We start from the raw sequence: 20,324 nt of genomic DNA on the forward strand, positions 1-20,324 counted from the left end.
ATGATAATCCAATTCTTCTACTCTTTTTCCTTGACTCAAAGTTGCATATACATATTTAAAGTCCATATCCTGAGCATATTGTTCAATGTAGCTTTCATGTAGCACAAAATTATGCTTAAGTATGGTAGATGCATTTATAATGGGTCTAGATAACATGTCTGCAACTTTGTTACGTATTCCCTTTTTATATCTGATGACTAAATGAAATTGTTGTAGAAAACCCATCCATCTATAATGTCTTGATTGCTGCAACTTAGTTTGGGAGTGCAGATATTTAAGTGGTTGATGATCAGTATGTATTACTGTCTCTTTGCCCATTAAGTAATGTTTCCACTTTTTCACACTCTGAACTAATGCATACAATTCTTTATCATATGTAGGATAGTTAACTACTGCAGGATTAAAAGTCTCAGAATGATAACATATGGGTTTACCGTGTTGTGTCAACATTGCTCCCATGGCATAGTCATTGGCATTTGTTTGGATCTCAAATGGTCTTTGTAGATCAGACAGTGCTAGTACAGGTGCTGTACTAATCTTTTCTTTCAAGGTGTCAAAGGCTATCTAATGCTTGCCTCCCCACTGAAACACCTTGTTCAATCCTGTTAAAGCATGTAAGGGAGCTGCAATTGAGGAAAAGTTAGAAATGAACTTCCTCCAATATTGTGCTGCTCCTAAGAAGCTTCTCACTTCTGTAGCAGACTTGGGTTTAGGCCAGTTTACAATGATTGCCACTTTAGAGGGATCTATTTTCAATTCACCACCCCCTACTATATGTCCCAAGTAGTTTAGAGATGTCTTAACAAATTCACATTTTGAGAGTTTAACATAAATTTTTTCTCTTTTCAAAACATCTAATGTCTGCTTAACATGCTTTAAATGTTCTTTCAGCGTTTTACTAAAAATCAGAATGTCATCCAAATACACAATAACAAAATCATCAAGAAAAGGTTTGAGTACATTATTCATTAATCTCATGAAAGTAGAAAGCAATCTTCCATGCATCTTGTTCTGAAACTCTGACCTGATGGTACCCACTGTGCAAGTCTAGCTTGGTGAAATAAACAGCTTCTTTTAATTGATCTAAAAGATCATCTATGCGAGGAAGGGGATAACGATTTTTTATTGTTATCTTATTCAATGTTCGGTAGTCAATGCACATTCTCCACGAGCCATCTTTCTTTTTCACCAAAACGATTGGTGACCCACATGGTGATGTGCTAGGCCTGATGAACCCTTTCTCGAGCAACTCCTGCACCTGCTTCTTGATTTCATCATTCTCTAAAGCAGACAACCTGTACATTCCAATGTTAGGCAATGGAACATCTTGCTACAAAATAATATCATGTACTATTTCCTTTTTGGGTGGTAGACCTTTAGGTTCTTGAAATAAGACATCATACTCTGAAACAACCTTTTCTATATCAGCTTGCTGCTTAGCATTACAACCCCCAAATATATTGGTTTTATCAGGTTCCTTTTCCTTTACAACCATCTATAAGAATTGTTTGCATGAATTTATCATTCTTTTCATTTGCGTTGAGTTTATGAGAGTATAATTATTCTTGAGCTTATGAGCTCTTACAAAGTATTCGATTCCATCTTTAACAAGAAGATACTTGTTCTCGGCTCTATAGAAAATAGCCTTTCTATCATACAAGTAAGGACTTCCTAAAACAATTCCACATATATCCAAAGGAATTATGTCTAACTCAACCTCATCTACAAATGCTGACCCAAAAGAAAACTTGAGTTTGCAATGTCTACTCACTTGTAGTTGTGCTTTATCATTCAACCATCCTAATGGGTATGGTTTCTTATGAGGTGTAGTTGCTAATCCCAATTTCTTTACAATTGCTTCAGAAATTAAATTTACTTGTGAGCCACTATCAAACAGAGTATCAACCTTTTGATGTTTGGAAATAACTCGAATATAGAAAAGCTCATGTATTTTTCTCTCATTTTCTTCATCAATAATAGATTGAGCAGAATTACTGGTAGATGCTTCAGAATTCTTACCTTTTATACCCGTGGCTGCAATAGTTGTTTCATCTCCCAAGTCTGACCCCAAATCTTTCTGGATAGCTGCAACAGTCTTCTTCTTCTTGCCCTCAGACTTCATAGGTCTCAGCTCTGAATGCAGAATCCAACAATGCTCATCATCATGCCCATCCTTTTTACAGTGAGTGCATGAAGCTTTGCTTTTCTGTGCAGTTTTAGCCTTCCTTGATTTCCACTTGTGCTTTCTTTTCTCCTTGCTCTTGCTTGCAGTGGGTTGGGATGGTCCCCCAACTTCTGGATTTCCATTCTTTCCTCTAGCTTCTAGATGAGTAGCATGTACAGATACCTCATCTATACTAGTGGGATTAAACATGAGGATGGTATGCCTCATGTAGCTGTGTAGACCACCAATGTACTTCAAAAGAGTCTCTGGTGAGTCTAATGAGATCCCTAGAATCAATGCTCTCTTTCTAAATTCCTGAGTATACCCTTGCACACTCTGCCCCTTCAACTGCTGAAGAGTTTGCCAACTCATCATGGCTTGTTGCATGTAGGCCAATGGATAGAACTACTTTTTGATTGTAGAAACAAATTCATTCCAGACAGAGATAATCTTACCATGTCTTTTCATATCAGCTCGGGTTCTTCCTTCCCACCAAACCAGGGCAGTGCCTCCTAGGCATAGGCTTGTCAGCGGAAACTTGCTCTTGTTTGAGTGTATGTTCTGTACCCTGCAATACACATCAATTTGTCTAATCCAATTGTCCAACTTTTCAGCATTTAGCTCTCCATCATATATAGGCAAGTCAAATTTAACATCTAGATTGATCAAGGATGCCTTCTTGTTGTGCACAGGACTATTAGGAGGTGTCAGAAAGCTTTCCTCTTTCCCTTTTCCTTTGGAGTGGTCATGGAAGTGAGACTCATCTTCTTCTTTATCTTGTTTAGGACCTGAGGAATCTTCATCCTTATGCTTTCTAAAGTCCTTATACATTTCTTCTACTATAGACTTTATAGCTAGGAAACTTTCTATGAATTGAGGGTCTGGCCCCACAGAACCTTCCTCTAACATTGTCTTCTAAGGATAGACTCTCCCAATTTCAGGATTAGTTTCAACCAACTTTCCTTCTCCTAATTTGAGCTTTGATCTAGTGAGCATTCAATAGCTAAACCAACACAAGCTTGTCTAACCCTACAACCCTAAGCTCTGATACCTTTTGATCTAATAATCACCCTATGGGTGACCTCAGTTAAAGATTTATTGAATAAAGGTATTACAGACTCATGTGTTGGTGTGTGTGTCTATGTTATTTAGGCAACAGATCGATCAGATTGCAAATACACAGACACTTGAACTGGAAAGACAACAGCGAAATACAGTAAGCAAATACAAGAACACAAGAAACTAATAATGAGTTCACCCTATCCTCCAGGGCTACATCTCTGGTCCAGCTCTTAGTGGTGGCCTTATTTTATTGTGCCTTAAGCATAGAATTACAATGCAGGAGCTCAATGTGAGTTTCCTGAAACAGATTTGCTTGGTAGGGTGGCTCTTGGATTCCCCAAGCCACTGGAGTGCATATAATCTTTTCCTACCGGCGTTTGGACCTCTCTGGTCTGACAGATCCTCTCGGGGATGGCTTGAATCTCTCAAGCTCTTTGGTGCTCAACACTGCCTTTGGTCATCTCGGCCCTCTGTCTTCTTTCTGCTTTTTCTTGCTTCACTGTCTTCTGTCTTCGGTTCTTCCTCTTCGTGTGTCCTCTGTTCTCTGTTCATGGCTTTAAGGCCATTCGAGCTCATGGCTTTTCGGTTCCTCTTCGACCTCCATCAAGTCACCTGCTACAGCTGCGCTTGGAGTTCCCTGTTCAGCATCATCATTAGGCTCACAGGTAGTGGCCACATGTCCTCTTGTAAACTGCGCCAGCCTGCTTCGTCAGTTCACTTCTTCGATTACGTCATGGAATGAGTCTTCTGCCACCGTGGCCGTCAAAGCGGACCTCAAATTCTTCTAGATCGTGGCTTATTCCCTTGTTAAATCCGGTCTTACCGTCGGACACAATGTCAATCGTTAGATTTGGACCCCCCCAGATCCAATGTCATCCGCTCATTTCGCGCAGTTGACTTGCTTGACCATTAGCACGCGATCAACGACGGTTTTCTCTCTCCTCTGCTTACCACGTGTCGTCCGCTGAGTGGGATCGCTCTGTTTTCACTAATTCCGCTTACCGCTTGAGGGTGCCCCCAATCAATACCGCTGGTTTTGGGGCAGGTCCTGCCTTTTAGCTTTTAGACTTTTTCCCACGGTTCTCTCAGCTCTCCATGCGACCTAGCGCTCAAGGCTTCTCCATTTCGAGGGTTTTCGCCTAAGCGCTAATCGTGCATCAAAAACTCCCTCCGTTCCCGATCTGGGCCTCCTAGGGGCTAACTTCGCCTCCCATGCAGTCTCCATGGGCCTCGGTCAGCGCACTTTGACCAAGGTCCTCATCGTTCCACGCTGGCTGCCAATTGCCACCGTTTTAGAGGTGTTTTTGATCACTATTTTGAATTCTTTGATGTCTGTCCCGACCTGATACAACCATGGTTCTTTTGATTATTCTTCATGGATCTAATTTGGATCAGGTATGGAGTATATTTTCACTCATGTCAGATGCCTTTGAGTATGGGGTATATTTTCACTCGTGTCATATGCTCTAGGTCTTAGGTCGTTACTCTGTTTCTTTACCTTGAGTCTAAAGAAAACGAACTCTTAACCAAATAAAATTAGTTTTAGGGCATACTCCAGGTTTAATTTATTAAAATATTGTTGCAAAACATGATTTTAGGTTTTATTTTTTCCCTAATATTTTATTTTTAATATATTATTAAAAAAAATGAAAAATTTAAAAATATAGAAATGATAAATTTTAGTTATTAAATTTATATAAATGAAATGTTATTAGATTTGTTTTTAATTGATTGATATATTTAAAAATGTTAAAGAGAAATAAATTTTTTATTAAAAATTATATCATTAATTTTTAATTAGAAAAACAAAAACATACCACTATTAAATTTAGCCCAAAGTAATAACCCAAAATCAACAAAGTTGATTTGCCACAATCTTTCCCTCTAATAATGGTTCCCCTAAATATGTCACAATAATTTAGCGTTCTCTACAAAGCATATTTTCAAGGTTCTCTATAAAGCTCGGGCAGGATCCCAATGTTGATTTACATTAGTAAATGATTGATGGACATAACTATTGATAAGGCTGTAGCTTGAGACATAATTGTGTTTTGTTAAAATGTTGTGACAACATTTTTAAAGGGCCAATTTGTGTGTTGTGTCGGTCAATTAGCTTGAAATACTTTCACAATTTGGATGATCATGATGATCATTGTACATGCGAACCTTTATGGTTATAGTCTACATTTATTTAAACTTCTATTAATATGATGTAAACAATTTTTTATTCGATAGAAAATTTGTTTATTTTTTTTCTTGAAAAGGAAAAAGTTATATCGAAATAAACAACATTAACATTAATAGTTAATGTTATTTATTGTATAGTTTAAAAAAATTAGCAACATGTATTTCTTCATAAATTTCTTTTTTATACATCTTGCAAATTTAATATTAAAAATTTAAAAAATACAAGCTTAAAATATGGTACATATGCTTTTTGATGTTAAAATTTTAAATATGGTTTTTATTTTTAAACTTCCCAGAACTAATTCTTTATTGCTATTAAGAGCTTAGATACCTTTCAAAATAAGGTTTATCTATTATCCATTTTGTCAGAATGTAAATTCTCTCAAAAAGTGAAGGTTCCTCTATTATCTATTTTGTCGCATGCCAAACCTTAAATCTACTTTGTTGTTTTAATTAAGAAATTTAAGGATTTATTTTTTTTGTAAATATGTCTGAATATTTTTATTGATATCTGAAAGTACTATATAAGCTAATACAGTGGAGGTTTTTCAAAACTTCAACAAAATTGAAATGAAGTGATTTCTTCATTCGAAGTCCATAGCAAAGAAATTAGTGGACAAAATTTTTAACCAAAAAGACCAAAAATGACTCAACCATGTCAGTGGCTTGAGATAGGACACTTGACTAACTTATACAAAATTGATGGTGAAGCTAGCACATGGAAAATACTACTTTTATAGAGGGAACAACTATAAACTAAACCAACTGCCCGAGTATGAAACGAAATTGTGAACATGCAGAAGATAATATAGTAAAACCAAGTAAAAACTGAAGCATGTAGTTGCCTTCTTCCTTGAGGATTGAGATGGATTTTGGAAGATAACTTGTCAATGATAATGACTGGCGAGAATAGTGAGTCATTTGCTTGTGAATTGTTTAGAGGCATAACAGGATTTGGATTAATAGTGTTAATAGCCATTGCATTGATGATTTTTGCTTCTTCCCGGTTATCATCTGAATCAGACACTATGGAACATTCCAACTGACTCAGCCTCACCACTATATCATCAAGATTATATCTAATATCCCATAGTATGTGTTTTATCTCCTCTTTTCCAACAAAGACTTTGTATTTTTGACTTGCTTATCATGAATGACCATGTTAAGCAATGTCTCCATTTGGCAATGGTCAGTAATGGAGTGAAGAAAATGAATTCTTCGTTTTTTAAAACTTGCTTGGATGTGGTACCCATTTAACATTGCTTCCACTTATCTCTGAATCAGAGAAATATTTACGATCTCCAAATTCTTTAGCTTCCAGTGTTAGAATTTCCTTTATGACCTCCAAAGAAGAAGCGTCAAATAAATTCAAAAATAACTCCCACTCAAAGAGACGCATGTGCCTTGAGGAAGACGCTCCCAAAGCACCACCTTGTTGGATAGGTAATCATTGGCATGGAGCCATGTAATGCTTGCAAACAAAACACTTTCCTACAAGCACCGAAAAACAACCAACAACCCTAAGATTTATGACGACAAGAGCGTAGACTCTCTCGAACACAGAAAGGTATTGGAATTATAAGGCAGGAGGAAACCACAACCCTAATATGTAACAATATTATCGAATCACTCGAACACAGAGAAGTAGTTGAATTACTGGGCAAAATGATAGTGTGGATAAGCACAAGGAGAGTAAGTGATATCCTTCATAATCCCACTATGGTAATTGGACTAGAAATGTGACAATATTCAAAAGCCATGGTTAGAGAAGTGTAAACCTAATTTCAAAACCAAACGAAGAATGAGTCTATTATAAAACGAGCTCACAAAAAGATAGAAAAGATAGATAAATGCCTTAGAAATAAGTCTCTTCGATGGGGCAACCTCCTTTACATTACACAAATGAACAATTCTTGGATGATACAAATGACAAGACCTCCTTTCTATATACAAGAGTCTGAGGGGTCATAATATAATCAGAGCCGACATAACAATAATAATGGTAGGGCACAATAATAACAATAATGGGCTTCTATGGGGCACAATAATAACAATATGGGGACTACATGGGCACAACAGTATAATAAGGGGTTACACTAGTAATATAGGGACCTAACATGCCCCTCTCCTTCAAAAAGTGTTGTCCTCAATGCTTGAGTAGTTCTTGATGCTTCTATATAAAGTTCTTGTCCTCCCATGTGGAATCTTTAGCGGGTAAGTTCTTCCACTTGATGAGATACTCTGAAATTGATCGATTTTGTAGCTGGCGGGTTCTTGTTTATGTGACTGCTCCTGACTGCAATATGATTTTTCCTTCCACGTCAAGTTCTTCCAATATTGTTTGAACTGGGATCTTCTGCAACTTTTGATTGAGTGGCCACACTTCTTCGTCCTTCTTCCATTCATCCCTTGCTTCATTTATCCAATCTGTTTGGATAAAAGAAATAGCACAAAACAATGCTTCCACATCCTCATCCTTTCTTGAGAGTGCATCTGCCACAACTTTTTGCTTCCCTTTTTTGTAGATGATTTCGAAGTCATAGCCCAACATCTATGTGACCCATTTTTGTTGCTCTTCAGAGGATAATATTTGTTCTAAAAAGTATTTAAGATTATCATGGTCCATTTTTACCTTGAAGTGTCTTCCCATTAGGTAGGGTTGCCATTTCTTAAGTGCATGTAGTATTGCCAACATTTCCTTCTCATAAATAACTTTGTGTAAATACTTTCCTTTGATTGGACGACTTTCGAAAGCAATGGGTCTTTCATCTTGCATTAAAACAACACCAATTCCATTTCCTGAAGCATCACATTTCACAATAAAGGTTTTTGTGAAGTCTGGGGTATCTAAGACCGGTGCTTGGCACATTGCCTCTTTAAGATGTTCAAAGGCATTTGTTGCTTCTGGAGTCCATGAAAATGCATATTTCTTCAATAATGTTGTTAGAGGTGCTGCTATTCTCCCATAATTCGTAACAAACTTGCGATATTACCCTATCAACCTGAGGAATCCTTGTAGATGCTTTATGGATGTGGGGATTTTCCATTCCTTAATGGCTTTAATTTTGCTAGGGTCTACATTAACACCTTCATGAGATACAATATGACCAAGATATTCCACCTCTTGTACTCCAAAGAAGCATTTGGATATTTTTTCATATAATTGTTTCTCCTCCAATAGTTTGAACACCCTGTCAACATGTTGAACATGATCCTTCCAAGCCTTGTTGTAGATTAGTATATCATCAAAAAATACTAACACAAATTTTCTAAGGAAGGGTTTGAAAATGGAATTCATCAAACCTTGAAATGTAGAAGGTGCATTGGTAAGGCCAAAAGGCATGACCAAAAATTCATAATGACCCTCATGATTTCTAAATGTTGTTTCAGAATGTCTTCAGTCTTCATTCTGATTTGATGGTATCCTGAACGAAGATCCAACTTGGTGAAGTAAATTGATCCATGCAATTCATCCAATAATTCATCAATGATAGGAAAGGGAAATTTATCTTTAATAGTCAGCTTGTTGAGCTCCCTATAATACGGACACATGCACCATGATCCATCCTTCTTGTGCACAAATAATACTGGAGCAGAGAAAGAACTTTGACTAGGTTGAATTATACCAGCCTCTAGCATTTCTGCAACCATACGTTCAATTTCACTCTTTCGGGCATAGGGATATCTGTACGGCCTAATGTTTGGAGGAACACTTCCTGGAATAAAATGAATAGTAGGATCATGATCACGAATAGGTGGGAGGCCTTTGGGAGTCTCAAATACCTTGGAATGATTGTCCATTTTTTGAGATCTGGAGAAATATATGATTTCAATGTGAGAACCTCTAGCGAACTTAATTGTGTAATTACGCCTCATTTTTCCTCCTTTAGAAGCTTTGCCATATCGTTAGAGCTAATTATCTTTCCTGGTTTCCCTGCAATACCCCTTAATTCAACTTCCTTTCCTTCCGCACAAAATTTCATGAAAAGCTCTTGAAAATTAAAAGCTATTGTATCCAAGGATTGTAGCCATGGACTCCTAGTACAACATCAGCACCACCCATTGGAATGGAAAGCATTGGGTTATTCAATACATATTCTCCCATGGATAGCTTGATATTATGGCACTTTCCAGAGAAATTTATGGTTCCTCCACTTGCAACCATCACTTCACACTCTGGTGCTGGATATAGGAAGCAATTCAATTCCTTGGCTATCTTACAATGAATACAATTATGGGTACTTCCCGAATCAATCAACACTATTACCTTTTTCTTCTTGATATGTCCTTCTATCTTGATAGTTTGAGGAGTGGTAATTCCATCCAATGCATTACAAGATATGGGCGGATTCATTTCTTCTTTATCTAGGGTTTTTTTCTGGAGTATATCCTCTTCTTTTGACATTTCTTGTTCCTTTTCTTCCTCCTCTTCACAATCTATGTAGAATAATTTCTTCTGAGCACACTTATGACCTTTAGTGTATTTGTTATCACAACTATAACAAAGCCCTTTTGCTCTTTTTTCTTCCAATTGTTGTGGTATCAACCTTGTAGGTTGTGGAAGGCTAGGGGCAAAAACACTTCCATCTTTATAGTTGTGAGTGGTAGGCTTCCTGGTTGCCATAATTTTTCTTTCCATTTTTCTTGCTAACTTGAATGCCTTGTCCAATGAATCAGGTTCCTAAAGGTGAACCTCATGTTGGATATTATCCTTTAATGTCCCTATGAACACATCAATACTATGCTCCTCTAGAATATCTTTTACCCTTATGTTCAATTTTTGGAAGTCCTCAATATGCTCCATCATTGCACCCTTTTGTTTGAGATTTATCAATTGGCTAAAAAAGGTGTTGCTTTTTGTATCCTCATAATGTGCTATCATTTCTTTCATAAAAATTACCCAAGTGACAATTTGTTTATGAGAGAAAAGCTATCGATACCATACAAACTAATTTGGTTCCAAATATAAAGTTGCAATATGTACCTTTTGTGTGTTTTGCACATTATGGAGATCGAAAAATTGCTCCATCTGTAGTATCCATGTTCTGGTATCCTCACCATAAAACTTCCTCATATCTATTTTTGGAACATGGTGGGTCTTCAATCCAACATTAGAGTCTATGAAATCATGATTAACATTTCTTTTGTTCTCATCATGAATTTCCTTTACTACCCTTTCACCATTAGTAACCATTTCTTGTAGCAACTTATTCAAATTTATCTTCAATTCATCCATCTTAGCGTCCATGCCATTCATCTTAGCTTTCATGACATCCATCTTAGCTTCCATGCCATCCATATTAACTTTCATGCCATTCATATTAGCTTCCATGCCATTCATCTTGGCTTTAGTTACCTTTTGTGAGAGTGAAATTTGGTGTACTTGGTCTTGTAATTTTGATATATCATGTTGCATTTCTTCCTCTTCTTCACGAGTCATACTAGAGCTTCCAAGTTTCTTACTAGGTGTTTCCATTTTATTTCTTCAGGGAATCAATTAATGCTAATAATTGTTCACTATTCCCTTTGAATTCCTTCAAACTAATTTTTCAAACCAATCTTATGCAAAATTTATTTTTATTTTTATCTTTTTCACTTTATAAGAGCTCGATATTGAATCTATTGTATCCCTGTAACTATGGATCTTGAATATCTGAAATCGCGTCATCCAGTAGCCCTTTGAGTTAACCCTGCAAGTATGATCAAGATTGGATTCTCCAAGGAAGAGTTATGCCAAATCTCCCACGATGACCTGATTATAGACTAGTTCAGTAGATCGAACTTGTACGAAGTGCCATGTGTCATTCTTTCAGCCTTAGTACTTGAAACTGATATACAGAAAACTATAGGCTATCCTATTTCTGAAACCTCTTACGAAATTTCAATCTTATGCTTAGAAAAAAAGTTATGATGATTTCCCTAGGTCAGCTGTTTGGAATGTAATTTAGGAGTGCAAAAAACCTAACTTCCTCAGATCATATCTCTGAAAATGTAGCGAGACAAGCTCTAAAATTTGGACCCGAAGTTTAGAACGATTTCGGTTCAAATGGGATTTTTTTTAGCTTCTGAAACTTCACAGAAACAAAGTTATAGTGAAAATTCCACAATGACCTGTTTGGAGCAGCGAAAACCTAGAATCCAAAGCTCTAATACCACGAGACCTCCTTTCTATATATAGGAGTTTAAGGGGTCATAATATAATTAGAGCCAACATAACAATAATAATGTAAGGGTATAATAATAACAATAATTGGCTTCTATGGGGCACAATAATAACAATACGGGGACTACATGGGCACAACAATATAATAAGGGGGTTGTACTAATAACAATAAGGGGTTACACTAGTAGTATATGGACCTAACAGAGTTAGAATACCAAACCCCACAAACAAGCACTAAATAATTGATTGGAACTATGGTTGGATCAGAGGCTTGTAAAGGTGTCGAGGATAAAACGGCCACATGTTCAAAGGACGGACCGGTCCCCATATTATGAAAAAAAAAAAAAACAAAGAACATTGAGCTAAGACTTGACCCTTGGCAACTAAATCATGAGGAAATTGACAATAAGAACAATGAAGACAAAGACAAAGCGTAAGAATAGGAGTGTAAATACATATACATTGACCTTCAGACCCTGTAACTACCATATGCTTTAGCCTCCCTCTAAACAGATTCAAGGAAGCCTAGATAGAAAGAGCTACCACATATTTAACAACCAAGTGACCATAATCCCACCACCTTATGAGCCATGGAAGGTTTATATGAAGAACTACAGACATGAGAATTCTAGTACGAAGAGAGTATTTAAACCCATAAGGCCTGCACGACCTAGTCCAAAGATCCCGATTGAACCTATGCATCACCATCCCAAGGCACTATGGCATGATGAGCTAATTAATGAGTATAATTCATCTGTCAAGTTGTTCGTATCCTATAGCCAATCCGAAAGTGCATGAGATCCTTGAGCCTTGTTTGCAAACATTTAAGTTGGGGGGGCTATACAGGTGAGCCCATGTGCCTAAAGCGTGGAGGTGCCACACACAAGCCATGCGTGGCAGAATGTAGGGCCAGGTTCATGCCTCGAGGGTCACCAAACCTCTGCCCATATGATGAATACATGTGTAGTGAGATGACATGTTCAAGTAGTCAATATGTTGTAAAAACGCATGTCAGGATCAGGTTAACTCGATAACCAAAAATTGATTGCTAGAAAAACACCCCCATTGGGGAGGTAGGCCTTGGAAACTTATTTACCCTGTTCTATCATTTACTTTACCACTTGAAATTCATCCCTTGATGTCATCTCCATCCATGATTATTCAGTCACAGGGGCTCCACTGGGGGAGCAATACCATACCACATGGGTTCATATTGGGGGATATATATTGAGGAAAAAATGATATAATATATTGGGGGATATATAGGGGGTAAAGGGATTTTATATTGCAAGGTATAAAAATTGGAGTTCAAAGTTAATGAAAAAATATAAAGGGGTATAAAAAATGTTAATGAAAATATGGATACCTACAATATCTAATGGAAGTAGGGGTTTTTTAAATTGGGAAGGTGTATTGGGTTCGTATTGGTGGGGGGTTAAATAATGTGAATTTTAGGGGTATTTACCAATATGTAGTCAAATTAAGGGTATTGTTTAATATGCCGCGAATGCACGTGATAGGACAAAGGTTCATTAAGTGAAGCCCCTGTGCTTGTAGTTTGCCCCGATTTTCCAAGTGATTTTCCACCTTGTTCAATTCCCGCCTTGTGTGGATTGGTGTTAAATAGTCAAAGTTTGATTAGAGGTCACTTATATTATTGGTCATCACCTTCAAATTCCAACTATTTATAATTCTATCCGCTGAGTTTCCAATTAACATTTTTATAATGCACGATATTACTAGTTGAAGATCGCCATGGGCGTAAAGCAATATGTAGCCCTTTTGAATGGAAATTTACAATCCTCTTTCAAGAGCCATAAATTTTGCCATATTTTTTGTGTCCATGCCATGGGGATAAGCAAAAAATGTGTAGTCAATTCGAGTTAGCGTCCCTAAATATTCCTCCATAACTTGCTTTACCTAGATTTCCTTTAGAGGCACCATTAAAACTTAGGTCTATGAAATCTTGTGGGGGTCGAATAAAAGAGGTTTGTCTAGATAAACTGCTTCTTGCAACCTTAGGGATATTAGTGTTGGAAATAATACTGAGAGGGGGGTGAATCAGTATTATCAGATCTTTACTTTTATTTCCCAAACAAAGTTATATACGCTACTTCAGTGAAGTGAACTAGAATGTACACGCGATAATAATTAAAGCAACCAATGTATATGAAGAGAACTTTTGATTTAGGCAATTTATCATGTATTTAGCTTAAACTAGTATATCAAAGATTTATTAGACAGTGCAGTAAAAGCAGAATAAAGCATCACACATGAACACCAAGATATAAGGTGGAAACCCAATGTGGGTAAAAACCACCTGCTGCTGTCGTCTCTATCTTCTTTTTAATAATAAGAAAATATGTTTACAATCTTATATTGGTGCAGACTCATACCAGTACGCAGGCACCCACCTACAGAAGAATACAACCTTCTCTCATTCTCTAGCTACTACTATAAGGGAGCTACAACCCCCTAGCTCTTGTACTAGCCAATATGTTTACTAGTACGTAGGTGCCAACGTATGGAAAACTCCACTCTTCCACCAGGGACCACGTTTCATGAATTTTCAGACTGGATACTCCTAGAATACAACACCATAATCTAAAGGCCGTGTTTCATCAAATTTTCATATTGGACCCATTAACAACATTGAAACCCAGAAAATCATAACTGCAATACTACCATCAAATACATCTACATCAACCAATCACTGAAACCCAATCATCACTTTCTGAATCAACCACAACTAAATCAATCAATCACTTGATCACCCATCATCACTAAATCACAATCAATCTGATCATTCAGAACACTGTCATTAGAATGCAGTCACCAGAACATAAGCAGAACCTAGAACTCTGCAACAACAAACAGAAACAACTGAAACTTTAAACATTAGACTTCATAAGGTATACGCTACTTCCATGTGTCAAACCAGCGTGTATATGCACTTTTACCAAAGGGAACCAACGTACAGATCTACAAATTTAAATTTATGATGTATACACTACTTTGATATGTCGAACCAGTGTGTATACTCTCTTTTACTAAGGAAAACCTGCGTACAGATCTGTAAATGATAACTTAAACATTACAACTATTCCAGACTTCAGTATTACCTAAATCATCACATTTACATAATAAAGCATGTGTCAGTATTCAGATCTAGACTGTTCAAGATCAAAACACATAATGATAATACCCTTAAGCCTTAATGATCTCGGTTGATCAGCGTTATAAGTGCATCCTTAGATCAGATCAAGAAAACCATCAGAAGCTCATTAACCTGCATATATGATTCAACAATTCATAAGATATACAGATACTTGCACACTTGGCCTAATGATCTTCTCCTCTTTATATAGTTTTAGGCCTTTCTCAATACCATGGACCAAAACTACTTAGGACCAATACCTTGGACCAAATACCTTGGACCAATTACCTTGGGTCAAATACCTTGGACCAAGAAATACCTTGGAACAAAAACTTTGTTTTCCTAAGATATACGCGATTTTCCTTCTGTGAAAGTGCGTGTGTACGTATACGCTCCTTTTTTTCAGTAAATATGCATGTACACGTAGCTTGGTCAAGGTGAACCTGCGTATACCTTTCTTTCTTCATTCTCTGTAGTCTGAACTGTAATTCTTTGCTTTTGACATGCTGCACTATGATCTTTCATCTGAGTGAGTTTCCATCAAGGATAACACCTGTATCATAATGCTAACAATCTCCTCCTTTGGACTTGATGGCAACAACAACACTAAGTCACTCTCCCCCTTTGACATCAAGGGTAAAGGGTGGACCAAGATATTTTTTCCCTTTGACAAACATTATGTTGTTCATGCTCCCCCTGAGTACATGCTGAATTCTCTAATTGAACTCCCATTTTGTACATGCTGAGATGCACTGAAACCATCCATGCTCCCCCTGAGAACAAGCAAAATCTGCAAAAATATTTTCTAAAAGAATAACATGACTCTATAATTCAACTGTGTGAGGATGAACTTCCTATCACCAATGAATCATACATCCATCTCCCAACCAAGTGGGGATATACCAAATTTGACTCATCCACCCAACCAAGTGGGGGATATACCAATTGTTTATAAATGACAAAAACAAGAAATATTACATCATCCATCCCATGTAAAGTGGGAATACAAATTACATCATTTGTCCAAGAGGACTCATTCAAATGTATGAGAAGACATATGACACCCTAGACTTTTACATGAATTGAGCAACAAATGGTATAAATATCTAAAGCCATGGCTAGACTCAGCAACCATAATGCCAACAATGCTGAATGTACGTGAAGGCTAATGCTCCCCTGAACTTGTGCTACCTGCCCCACTGTTTTTCTTGTGTGAAAAACATATATGCTCCTTTACCCACATAAACCCGCATGTGCACGTGACTATACTTCATGAAATACACGTATAATAACCCTTCTATGAAGAATTGGATTTAACAGCAGGATGATCCAGCAACTACTCCCAGATTTTTTCTGAGATATTCAAATGTCTCTTTGGGCAGTGGTTTAGCGAATATATCAGCAACCTATTCTTTGGAGGGAACATACTCCAATTTGACCTTTTGTTTAAGCACTTGTTCATGTAGAAAATGGTATTTGATGGGTATGTGCTTGGTCTTGGAGTGCATGACTAGATTCTCTGAAATACTGATGGCACTTGTATTATCACATAGAATGGAGATGGGTGGAGTACATGTGATCTGAATGTCTTGCAAGGTTTGCATCATCCAAAGTAGTTGTGTGCTACAAGATGCAACAGCCAAATATGCTGCTTCAGCTGTAGATAACGCAGTTGAACTTTGTTTCTTGTTGAACCAAGACACTAACCTGGAACCCATATAGAATGCATCACCACTAATGCTTTTTTTGTCATCAACACTTCCTGCTCAATCTGCATCTGTATATGCATGAAGAGTAAGATCTGTATCTCTAGGATACCATAAACCAAAGTTCTGTGTTCCTTGAAGATATTTGAAAATTCTTTTGACTTCCTGAAGGTGTGATTCCTTTTGATTTTCTTGGAATCTTCCAACTATTCCTACTGCATGCATGATGTCAGGTCGGGTACCTGTTAGATAAGCAGACTGCCAATCATGGATCTGTAAGTGGGTTGATGTACTATTGCTGATTCATCATTTGAGCTGAGACTGCATCATGTTACCATTGGGGTACATACGGGTTTAGAATCTTCCATGCCGTACCTTTTCAAGATCTATTTGAGATATTTGGTTTGTGAAAGAAAAATACCATCTTTATTTTGCTGAACTTGTAGCCAAGAAAATAGGTAAGTTCACCAAGCAAGGATATTTCAAATTCTTGCTGCATTATTGAAGCAAAATTCTAACTCATGGATTCTTCATTACTACCAAAGATGACATCATCAACATAAACAACAATAATTAGCAATTTATTAGTGTCAATCTTTGTATATAGATTGCTATCTGCTAACCCTTTTGAGAAACACTGTTGATGTAGATATTTGTCAAGGTGGTGAGGATAGTTTTAGATAGAGGAGGAATAACCTGTTATAGAGTTTTATGAACCCAATGTTTCAGACTACCAAGTGAGTCCATCATCAAGGGATGCATCAATAAATATTCTAAAAATAATAATGATGTATCCAAGAGCTAAATTATTGGGTATATATATATATATATATATATATATATATATATATATATATATATATATATATATATATATATATATATATATATATATATATATATATATATATATATATATGAAAGAATTAATCTAAGAAATTAGGTCGGCTATTATCCAATTAGTTTGTGAATATTCAGATTTTTATTTTATTTTATTTATTTATTATGCCGTAAGGCGTTTCCCTTTGAAATGAATTACCCCAGCCGATGTCGTGTCCTATTGTTGACCGTAGATTTGTGGTGTTAGACGATTGAATGATGTTGGATCGTTGATCCTCACACTGTCCTTTTGTCTCCCAACCCAATGGATAACATATTGTATGCCTTCGGCAGAGCAAAATCAGGATGCGGCCACCGTGCGTTTCAAATCTACTGTCAATCCACCACGCCCTATCTCACAATCAACAACGTGAGCTACAGGGTTTTGGGCTACAATCAAAACAGTATGAAAATCGCCAGTGGCACAGTTTTTACAGACTGTGGCATTCCGCAAGCTCCTGTTAATCTCACTGCCTCTCTGTTTAAACTTGCTGGTTCGTCCTACCAAAGTATAACCCTGGGAATAGGATGCCCGGCAATAGGAAATTTGCCTGTGCTCAATGTCCCAACAGGGGCGTTTGAAAGAAGCGCTCCATCCTCTACCTCCCATGGATACCCGAAAATTTCAGCCAGACTCCCATACTTATGCTTCCCTCTTGCAGGTCTGTCGCAGTACGAATTTCTTACCCCAAGCCAAACTCGTCCATGCCCACATCATATTAACTGGATTTAAGCTCAATAAATTCTTGGACACCAAAATTCTGATTGCGTATGCCAAGTGCGGGAGTCTGGTGCATGCGCGCCGAGTTCTAGAAGAGTTACCGCAACCAAATGTGGTCTCGTGGACAACAATGATCGCAGCTTACTCCAAATACGAGCATGATGACGAGGCTCTGGGATTGTTTTATCGAATGCAGCGATCCGGTATCAGACCAGATGAGTTCACGGTCGCCAGTGTTCTTCCGGCATGTGCTAGCATGGCAGTTCTGGAACACGGTAAGCAGATCCAAACCAATATCATTAGAAGTGGGTTTCTGTCTGATGTCTTTGTGGGCAGTGCTCTGATAGATATGTATATTAAATGTGGGTGTTTGCGGGATGCACGCAAAGTGTTTGGCGAAATGCCTGCACGAAATGTTGTTTCATGGAATACTATGATCACAGGGTATGCAGAGAATGGAAATCATGAAGAGGCATTGAGTCTATTTTGTGAGATGCAACAGGTTGGCGTTGGACCAGATGAATTCACCTTTGCCAGCGTCCTCCCTTCGTGTACCAATCTTGTGGCTTTGGAGCATGGCAGACAGGTCCATGAAGACATTATTAGGAAAGGGCTCCAGTCTGATGTCTATGTGAGAAGTGCCCTGGTAGACATGTATGCTAAATCTGGTAGCATAGAGGACGCTCGCAAATTCTTTGACAAATTGCATTTACAAGATGTGGTCGCCTGGACGGCAATGATTGTTGGGTATGCTCTGCATGGTTACGAGAAGGAGGCCCTGTGCATGTTTGAGCAGATGCAAGATCTTGGCATGAAGCCTGACCATGTTACCTTTGTTGGTGTTTTGTTTGCTTGCTGCCATGCGGGGCTAGTGGATGATGGGTGGCATTACTTTCATTGCATGAGTCGAGATTATCAAATTATGCCTAGAGTTGAGCACTATTGTTGCATGGTTGATCTCCTTGGTCGTTCTGGGAAGCTTAATGAAGCTCTAGACTTCATCAATAAAATGCCGACCAAACCCGAAGCTGCTTTGTGGGGAACTTTTCTCAGTGCTTGTAGAATCCATAAGAACATAAAGCTTGGAGAATATGCAGCAGAACGTGTTATTGAGTGTGACCCTGAAACTGCCTCCCACTATGTGGTATTATCAAACATCTACAGAGAGGCCGGTAGATGGAATGATGCTGAAAAAGTGCGAAAAGTTATGAAAGACAGAGGTATAAAAAAGATGCCAGGTTGTAGCTGGATTCAGGTCAATAAGACAGTACATGCTTTTGTTGTAGGAGATGGCTGAGACATGAGAAAGGGAACGTGCTGAAACCAGTTTTAAACCACACATGCCATAGACAATTATGAAGATCAGGAGTCATGTGGCTTGTATATATGTGAATCAAGGAGGCTATTGAAGTATGTGTTGACTGTTTTAACGGATTTTGGATTGGTGGTTAAGCTGGGGTGGTGATATTCCTCTACCAAGGTTCAAATCATCAGAGATATTTTTTGCCCTCGTGGACTGTTTTGACCATGTAAGTGCACCGTTGGGTACACCATTCCTTGCAGTTGGGGTAAGGTGCAAGTCTTTGGCAAGTTTGGCAAAACAGAATACCCCAGCTTAGCCAATAGGGTTAGGTGGAAGTCCTGGGCAACTTTGGAAAAACAGAATACCGCAGCTTAGCCAAAGGCTTTTAATTTGAATGTTACACCCAGAGTAGAGAGTAAACATGTTTGCCACATCTCAATAAATAAAAACAAGTTCAAGAAGAAAGGTATGTGGCGACTGCATTCTGCCACCGACTTCATCTCCATGACTTGCACAAAAGTTCCTTGCGCAGAACACCCAGTACTGTTGGTACTAGAAAGATGGACGGTGTTCTAGAAGAACATAGTGGAGACTCATGAAGGGAGCTTCAATCAGGACAGGAGGTAGATCAATTGTCTGAAATAGCTATCTAGGATTTCAAAAAAAAATTGTAATCCTATGGACTGAAGGGAGATCAATTGTTTGAAATAGCTCTCGCTAACAAATACGCGATCTTGTATAAATAAAAAGAGAGTACATATATAGATCTTCGTTTTTTCTGTTCTTCCTGTTTTGTTTTTCCCTTTTAATCCTTTACCGATTTTATCCATTTACTGGAGGAAAAGAATACCTGGTCACAATGTGTCTCTCTGATTTAGACTGGTAATTTTTTGTTTCAATAGCTATCGAATGCTGGAGGAAGGCTTATCATTGCAACTGATGGTGTTTGGGATGCATTGAGCTTTGAGAAGGCTGCAAATTG

At 37.7% G+C, this 20,324-nt stretch overlaps 1 pseudogene; it reads left to right on the forward strand.

The window, feature by feature from the left end:
- The first annotated feature begins 17,566 nt into the window (after window positions 1-17,566).
- LOC149198185 (pentatricopeptide repeat-containing protein At3g24000, mitochondrial pseudogene) lies at window positions 17,567-19,946 on the forward strand (annotated as a pseudogene).
- The last annotated feature ends 378 nt before the right edge of the window (window positions 19,947-20,324 follow it).

This window comes from Pinus tabuliformis, chromosome 2_2, assembly GCF_031772625.1.
Source record: "Pinus tabuliformis cultivar Carrire ecotype Pingquan chromosome 2_2, CPIR1, whole genome shotgun sequence".
NCBI lineage: Eukaryota > Viridiplantae > Streptophyta > Pinopsida > Pinales > Pinaceae > Pinus > Pinus tabuliformis.